At 41.0% G+C, this 9,040-nt stretch overlaps 1 protein-coding gene across 1 annotated transcript in view; it reads right to left on the bottom strand.

Annotated features, from left to right (window-relative positions):
* Nucleotides 1-75: 75 nt before the first annotated feature.
* LOC139960673 (uncharacterized) overlaps nt 76-9,040 on the bottom strand; it is a 31,159-nt gene continuing 22,194 nt past the window's right edge. Inside the window, exon 18 of the mRNA XM_071959226.1 lies at nt 76-2,135. The gene's annotated coding sequence lies outside the window, so the exon portion shown is untranslated. The remainder of the gene's footprint in view (nt 2,136-9,040) is intronic.

Genomic DNA, 9,040 nt, shown 5'->3' with positions numbered 1-9,040 from the left:
TAGATATAGGACATACATAAAAATAACTTTATCTCCGAGCCCACCCCCCCAAGCCAACCCCTCCCCACCGTCGGTAATAGCATAGTCTCTCTTCATTTTCCAGATTGTACAAGCAGGCCATCAATGTTGATGAAGAAAGGCGGATTTCCCGAATAAGCCAAGGTTAACTCCCGGATTCCATGTATGTTGTGTTTAATATGTCATTGAGATATCTAAATCCGGTACTGTCATGGTTGTAGAAAGTCCTTGCAGTCATACATCTGCAAATGGTTGAGTCAACCGTTATCTCCATTTTCCCTGATTGTCAGGGACATGACTAAATATCCCTAAATTGTTCTTATCAGGATTATTAAAGTATATTCTCTTGTTTATACTAGACGTTTAGGAGGCGTCGTTTTCGGGTTTCACGAGCAAAATTGTTAAGTAAGTCAACCAGTTGAAAGAATATGCTTGTTTCTGTTTTCAACCAAACTCTTTTTCCAAAATCTTCCAGCCAAAAACAGTCTGAAACTTGAACGAAAATTCTGTTTTCACGTCAATAGTGGTCGCATGCTCTTAGCAAAGTGCCTCTTTCGAAATTATAAGCATAATACTGCGCACCTTAATCTTTCATGTTTCAACACATTCTGTGTTGTTGGTAATATGAGAAATTGTCTTCGGTTGCAAAAATTTACTACGAAATAACTGCATGCGAAGGATTAATATCCTACAAATCAAATGTTACAGTCACATTATTGCCGCTAGTCTCTGGTTGATTCTGAAGGTATTATGTCTGTTCAATTGCAAAGACATAGTCACCACACGAAAGTGCTTCAAATGTAGTAATCGGGAATTCAAAACTAAGCCAAACGTGTTCAACTCGACATACCACGTCGTAGTGTTGCAGCTATTCGTCCTGATATGTTTACCTTAAATTGAGACCATAAATGTTCCAAGAAGAAAGAATCTTCACGAAGAAATTGAACCCCATTTGTCCTCTTGCATACAAATGAATGAATGTGACGTCTGCAGTTCACTTTGGTGGCATTAAAATGGACAACCTCAACAGTACAGTTGAGAATATATAGTGAGGAAATTATAGAGGAGTGATATCATTAGTTTCAAATATGCCAATTATTGTACTGTTTTGTTACCAATTTGAGGTAATGGAAAGCACCGTAACATCATTGTGACTATTGCATTATTTATTTCAGTCGCCAGCATCATGGTAAGTCCATATGAAGCCTTTTTTTGAAGGATTTAAGATCCACAAATTATACACCGAATGATAGATGTGAGTTGGTTATGTATTTGATATTCATATCTGCAACGACCACTGGGATTAACGATCACACAGTAATAACTTTAGCTGAAAAATTAACGATTCTCGCAAAAATCGGGAATCGATTTACATATTATACTATTCAAACAAAGTTAAAATATCCCATAATTCTAGCCGAGTCTAACAACCCCTTCCCTCTAAAACTTCCAATTGTTTTCCATTATACATTTTGATTGATTTAAACTGTAACACATAATATATTTACTTATAAGTAATTCAAGTGTATATTCGTTCAGCTACATGGTTATGTTGTTGTTGTTATTGTTGTTGATTCTGTTTTTATTATTCAAATACCAGTGTCATTATTCTGTTGAATTTCTCCCTTCAAGGTGCTAAATTATAGAATCACTGTGGGAGTAGCTTCCTTTCACTGACGAGTGTGGTCCTCTACCTTGTTGCAAACATCTACGAGTTTTAGGTTACTATGGCGGAAATGTGGGGTCATTCAGAGTACAGCCTCAGATTGGTCAATACATTCTGGCTTTTGCTATGCTTAATCCATACCTGTATTGGCTTCCTGCTGCGCAGTCGGAATCTTGTTCTGTCGAGACATCCATTCTGAGTGGACTACAGTTCTTAACATTAAGTACTTGATAAAGCGAATGCATTTTCTGAATTTACCAAACAAAGGAATTCTTTGCTCATCATAAACAATAAGAACATTTTTCCGTCGCTAGACCTAAGAAAGGATTATATGCAGCGGAAGAAGAGACATTCCTCAGTTTTGTACAGGAATGGTGCAGCAGCTCGACGTCACGTTTTTGATCAATGGGGAAGTGAGCCCTCATCAACATTAGCATCGATGCATCGTTTCCTTCAAAAAAGTAAGAACAAGGATAAAAGAAAGAAATCGGTAACAACGTTTGCATTAAATATATAGTTCAATTTGATAATTCTTGTTTTCTTAATTAATTAACTTAATTAAATAATGTAATTCATGAAAAAAACAATTATGCATATTTCTCTCATTAACTGTTAATTCAAGAGTAGTCATCTATATCAAGTCCGAGTCGTTTACTTACATATAGACACATAGGCGTAGGAAACGAGGGCAGGGAGGCGCTGTAGTGATCATCACCCTTTTGCATAATGGACTTGCCCACATCCTTGCGTAATCAGCAGTACTCTTCTCGCTATGCATCTTCCAGCGTGACACCACTTGCATGTAAGATTTGATACCGGAGAGATGTACTAATCATCAGCCTTTTTAATGACTACATATCAACGCTATATTCAGCAGTAGCTGGAGCGTAATTAGTGGAGATTTTATACAGTCAAGGCATCATCATTCATCTCTTCATATTCGAGCCTACATCTCGCAATTATCTATTACAAGTCCGCGACTACGAGCAGTTGTATTCATCGTCGCCGCGAGCTACATAGCCGTTACAGTACTGTATACGCAGCGGTAGCGAGCAAGTCAGACCCTAGCATATTTACAGTTATTACTACTAGCGAGCAATTATTACGTTTCGGACAAGTAACCGAATTATTATATAAATAAACATTTATCAGTTAGGAAGAGCAGTGAGTTACTACGAAGGACGGGCCTGGATTAAGTGTCAGTCTGAATGGAGGCTCCATTACGTGAGCCACGTTTTACTGTACACACGTGAAGATATCGTTAGGCGCCGCCATCTTTGTTTGGACCCGAACTTCGAGTGGACACTGCGAATTGCGGAATATCGAGGGAGCAAAGTAACATAAGTTGGGGGTGAGTTTATTATTAATCTTAGCCTTCAACATTGGTGATCCCGACGTGATACTTCTTCGATATTTACGTGTGATTTCGAACTGATAAATTACCTTGAGAAGGTGACATTTTTTTTATGGTATAAGTAAAGACATCATAGTACAGTAGCCTTTGCTATACAGTAGTGCGCCTGTTCATAGTTATTAACTGTGCATTCTGTGCAGTACAGCCCAGACTAGTACAACGTTATTTTATAAACACTAGCATTTTATGATTTAGCACCGTAGCATATAGCCGCATATCCTACAGTGTGTAGTTACACACTTGTCGTATATAATTACATAGAGCCAATGCCGGGGCATGTACGTTGTTTGTTCGTAGCTGATTCGAGAGCTCATTCATTTGACAGTTATAGAAAGCCTGCTGAGCATAATTTCAGCATAGATTTTATTATTCGTAGAGGTGCTAAAATACAGGATTTAGTCGCTCCAACTTTAGCGAAGCTCGGGACCTACAGTGCCCATGACTGGATAGTCGTAAAGATTGCTGCAGGCATCAATAATCTGACAGCCTTCGTATCGGACAGTAGATCGCATAAGCGCGTTCTCACTAGATCCTCTCTGAATGCGGATGGCCTCATCGCACTATTGACAGATTTTAAGCTACAGATTATTAGTAAACACCCAAGGACTGTTGTTACATTTGTGACTATACCTACAATTATTTTTGCAAAATTCCAAGAATCTAAGCATGCTAAGATCCTGGGAGAGAGTGAGTTACATTCTATACAGCTTGAAGTGGATGCAATTTTAGACGATTCAAATCAAAGAATCATTCAGCTCAACAAACCCACCCAACACGGCGTAACTCCCCGGAAGTTAACTTGGCATACCTTTATTCGTGGAATCAGCAAGCGTAAAAACAGGCAAAATCGAGTGAGATCAACTGTTCGCAACAGACCGGCTCAACTGTACGACGGCCTTCACGCAATATCTACGTTGAAGCAGCGTTGGTTCATTGAGACTTATCGGGCATTCGCAGCGGAACGCCGGGCCCTCAAGGAATACATACATCGAAGTCGACAACGCTAGCACTGTAAGCAATCCCTATCGTAACACTATCTGCGAACATTACTTTGTATACTATATATTATTATCATGTCTAAACCAGATGCAACCCCAGTAGACCCTTCGGGGGGTAGTGCCAGTACCCTTCTTCATGCGGTCAGTATAAAGGTGCCACCATTTTGGGCAAGCGACCCCACAGTCTGGTTTGTTCAGCTAGAAGCACAGTTTGCAACTAGGGGTATAACAACCGAAGCAACCAAATTTGCTTATGTCATAGCAAGCCTGCAGCCAGACATTGCCTTGGAGGTTAGAGATTTGCTCATAACTCCGCCTACAACGAACCAATATACCACCTTAAAGAAGGAACTGATCAAACGTACGTCAATTTCAGAGAAGCGTTTTACCAAGCTGCTTGTCACAGAAGAATTAGGGGATCGCAAACCCACACAGCTATTGCGCAGGATGCAGCAGTTACTTGCTGGGAAGCCGTTGGAGGATAGTCTTTTTAAACAGCTATTCCTTCAGCGCCTTCCTACCAATGTGCAGCTGATTCTTGCCTCAACTAGTGAGACGGTCAAGTGTGAGGAGTTAGCACAGTTGGCTGACAAAATAGTAAAAGTAACGTTAACCCCCACCACGTCACATATCGCTGCCATAACCACGCCATCTCCACCACCTGCAGCACATTATACACAACCACCTTCAGCACATTATGCGCCACCGACCCAGCATCACTCAGCTAGCCCAATCGCAACGCACCCATCAGCATCAGCGAACAGCGAAATAGCAGAGCTACGCAACATGATCGCCGAATTAAGAATAGAGTTGAGTCGTTGACGTATCAAGTACGCAATCAAGGTAATTCTAGTGAACGAGGACGTACTTCTGGTGGTGATCGTAGACGTAGTCCCAATCAGAGTCCCAATAGGAACTGGCGTCGATCTCCAAGCAATCAACGTTCCAAGTATAACGACCACGATCCAGAGGGACCTTGTTTTTATCATTACAAATATGGAGTTAAAGCTCACAAATGTGTACCTCCATGCTCATATACAAAGGAAAAGACACCTACAAAGTCATCAAACAACAAGGCCAGCGATTAGTGGCGACGTCATCGCCTGGCCGTAAAGACAGTCGTTTGTTCTATATTCATGATCGTAAAACAGGCCTTAAATTCCTAATAGACACTGGTGCAGATTATAGTGTTATTCCACCATCCAACTTAGAGAAGAAGAAACCATCATCTTTTGTATTGGAAGCTGCTAACAAACTACCTATTATTACTTATGGTGAGAAGTCTCTTATTTTAGACATAGGTTTGCGACGATCATTTCCATGGATATTCACCATCGCCGATGTTCGTACAGCCATACTCGGTGCAGATTTCCTGGATCATTACTCTTTTATCGTAGATGTCAAGCATCGCAGACTGATAGACAGTAAGACATCTCTCCATGCCACTGGTATGAAAGCTTCCATTATTTCACCTAGCCCTACATGTTCATTGAGCAATCAAACTGATGGTTACCAGAGTTTATTGAAACAATTTCCAGGCATCACTAAGCCCAATTATAAAGCTAATAATAATAATAATAATATAAAGCATTTATATAGCGCCTAACATCACAAAGGCCACTAAGCGCTTTACAGTAAAAGGTGAAACAGAAAAATGCAAAACTACAAAACTACAAAACTGCAAAACTGCAAGCTAGTGCCATTAAGCATGATGTTACACATCATATTATAACATAGGCTAAGCGCTTTGAGGCCTTTGCATAAAGCGCTATATAAATATTTGCTTATTATTATTATTATTATAGGGACCTCCCCGTAGCGCACGACCGAGGAGATTACCAGGGAACAAATTACAAATAGCAAAGGATGAGTTTGAACACATGTTGCAGTTGGGTATCATTAGGCCATCAGAGAGTAATTGGTCATCTCCACTTCACATGGTACCTAAAAAGTCGGGCGATTGGCGCCCATGTGGAGACTACAGAGCTTTGAATAGTGCTACAGTACCCGATCGCTATCCTATACCCCATATTTTTGACTTCACAGCAGCATTAGAGGGAAAAATCATTTTCTCTAAAATAGATCTCGTTCGAGCTTATCACCAGATCCCAGTTGAACCAGCAGATGTACATAAAACGGCAATTACCACTCCGTTCGGTCTCTTCGAGTTTGTACGCATGCCATTTGGACTTCGCAATGCTGCCCAAACATTTCAACGTTTTATAGATCAGGTTTTGCGTGGACTACCATTTGTATATGCATATATCGATGATCTCCTTATCGCTAGTACATCAACGGAAGAGCATATGTCACATCTTAAGCAATTATTTGAAAGACTTGATCAGTATGGAGTAGTCATCAACCCTAGCAAGTGTGTGTTTGGTGCAGCTACCCTTCAGTTCTTAGGCCACCAAGTGGACAGTGAAGGTATAGGACCACTCGTGGACAAAGTTAAGGCTATAGTAGACTTTCCACAGCCCAACTCTTTGCGCAAGTTAAGAGAATTCCTGGGATTCATCAACTTTTATAGACGTTTTATACCTCACTGTGCAGATATAGTACAACCGCTCACAGACATTCTTTCAACAACAGTAAAAAATAAGCTTATTGAACTAACATTAGCCCAAATTCATGCCTTTCAGCTCATCAAAGAGAAATTAGCAGAGGCAACATTATTAGTACATCCATCACCCAGCGACCCATTATGTTTAATGGTCGATGCATCAGATGTAGCCATAGGAGGTGTACTCCAACAGCTAGTGAACAGTAAGTGGCAACCAATAGCATTTTTTTCGAAACGTTTAGCACCTGCAGAAACCAGGTATAGCACATTCGGGCGAGAGTTACTCGCGATTTATCTATCTATTCGTTATTTTCGCCATACGCTAGAAGGTAGACATTTCTTTGTTTTAACGGATCACAAGCCCCTAACCCGTTCATTTTCGGTCAATGCTGATCGGTATTCACCAAGAGAGATCAGACATTTAGATTATATTTCCCAATTTACACCGGACATTTGTCATATTAAAGGGAAGGACAACGTTGTAGCGGATGCTTTATCTCGTTGTACAATCGACGCAATCACATCACCATCTCCAGTAAGCATAGATTTTGATGTAATTGCATCGCTACAAAAGGACGACGACGAGTTAGCCAAATTACGCAAATCAGCATCGCTCAAATTTGAGGAAATACCAATGGCCAATACGCAACACACAATTACCTGCGATACATCAACCGGAGTCGCGAGACCGTATATCCCAGCCAAGTATAGGAAAACAGTATTCAATTCACTACATTCGCTTTCCCACCCCGGAATCAGAGCAACGCAGCGATTGGCTACTCAGCGTTTTATTTGGACTTCCATTAACAAAGACATTAGAGATTGGACCAGAACATGTATGCAGTGTCAGAAAGCGAAAATTCATCGCCATGTTAGATTACCAGTAGGCACATTCGCGACACCTGGTCCCCGTTTCTCTCACGTCCACATAGACATTGTTGGTCCAATACCACCTTCCAACGGTTTTTCTTATTTATTAACTATCATAGACAGATTTACTAGATGGCCAGAGGCCATACCTATATCTAACATTACTGCAGAGACTGTAGCGAAGGCATATATAGAACGGTGGGTCTCCATATTTGGTGTCCCATCAATCATCACGACAGATAGAGGTTCGCAATTTGAATCTGCCTTGTTCAGAAACCTAACCAGATTATTAGGATGTAAACGCATTAGGACAACCGCTTACCATCCCAAGTCTAACGGATTAGTAGAGCGTTTCCATCGACAACTGAAGAATGCATTAAAGGCGCAGTATCACCCTGATCAATGGACGGAAGCCTTACCATTAGTACTGTTAGGTATACGCTCTTCACTCAAAGCGGATTTGAACTGTAGTGCTGCTGACATGGTTTTTGGAACCCCTCTCAGTTTACCGTGTGAGTTCATAGAGCCACTCAAAAGCAAAGAAGTTCCAGACCCTTCGAACTACGCAGAACGCCTTAGGCAGCATATGGCACAGTTACAACCGGCTCTGACCAGGCCATCTGTCAACAACAAAAGTAGTTATGTACATAAGGACCTTAACACATGTACACATGTTTGGGTTCGAACAGATGCAGTGAGGAAACCGTTGCAAGCTCCGTATAAGGGACCATTCAAAGTCATCAGGAGGACACCAAAATATTTTATATTAGACATCAACGGTGAGGAGGATTCAGTTAGTTTAGAACGATTAAAAGTAGCTTATCTTAGCGAGGATTTCGACAAGTTTAGTAGGGCTAAAATTTCTACTAGCCCCGAGTCGGACGCGACAGCTACGAAGTCTAAACAAATCATAGCCAAGCCGTCACCACCCAAGCGACCAGTATACAAAACTCGTTCAGGACGTCAGGTACATTGGCCAAAGAAATTTTTACAGGTCATCAGGTTTGACGTTTAATTAGCATAACTAACTATCACTATTTATTTGTTATCGATTGCTTCATCCTTCAGCTCTCTAGGGGGGAGCTACTGTAGTGATCATCACCCTTTTGCATAATGGACTTGCCCACATCCTTGCGTAATCAGCAGTACTCTTCTCGCTATGCATCTTCCAGCGTGACACCACTTGCATGTAAGATTTGATACCGGAGAGATGTACTAATCATCAGCCTTTTTAATGACTACATATCAACGCTATATTCAGCAGTAGCTGGAGCGTAATTAGTGGAGATTTTATACAGTCAAGGCATCATCATTCATCTCTTCATATTCGAGCCAACATCTCGCAATTATCTATTACAAGTCCGCGACTACGAGCAGTTGTATTCATCGTCGCCGCGAGCTATATAGCCGTTACAGTACTGTATACGCAGCGGTAGCGAGCAAGTCAGACCCTAGCATATTTACAGAGTTATTACTACTAGCGAGCAATTATTACGTTTCGGACAAGTAAC

The sequence above is a fragment of the Apostichopus japonicus genome, chromosome 19 (genome assembly GCF_037975245.1).
Source record: "Apostichopus japonicus isolate 1M-3 chromosome 19, ASM3797524v1, whole genome shotgun sequence".
Lineage (NCBI taxonomy): Eukaryota > Metazoa > Echinodermata > Holothuroidea > Aspidochirotida > Stichopodidae > Apostichopus > Apostichopus japonicus.
The sequence above is the reverse complement of the archived record's forward strand: the minus strand, read 5'-3'. Positions and strand labels throughout refer to the sequence as shown.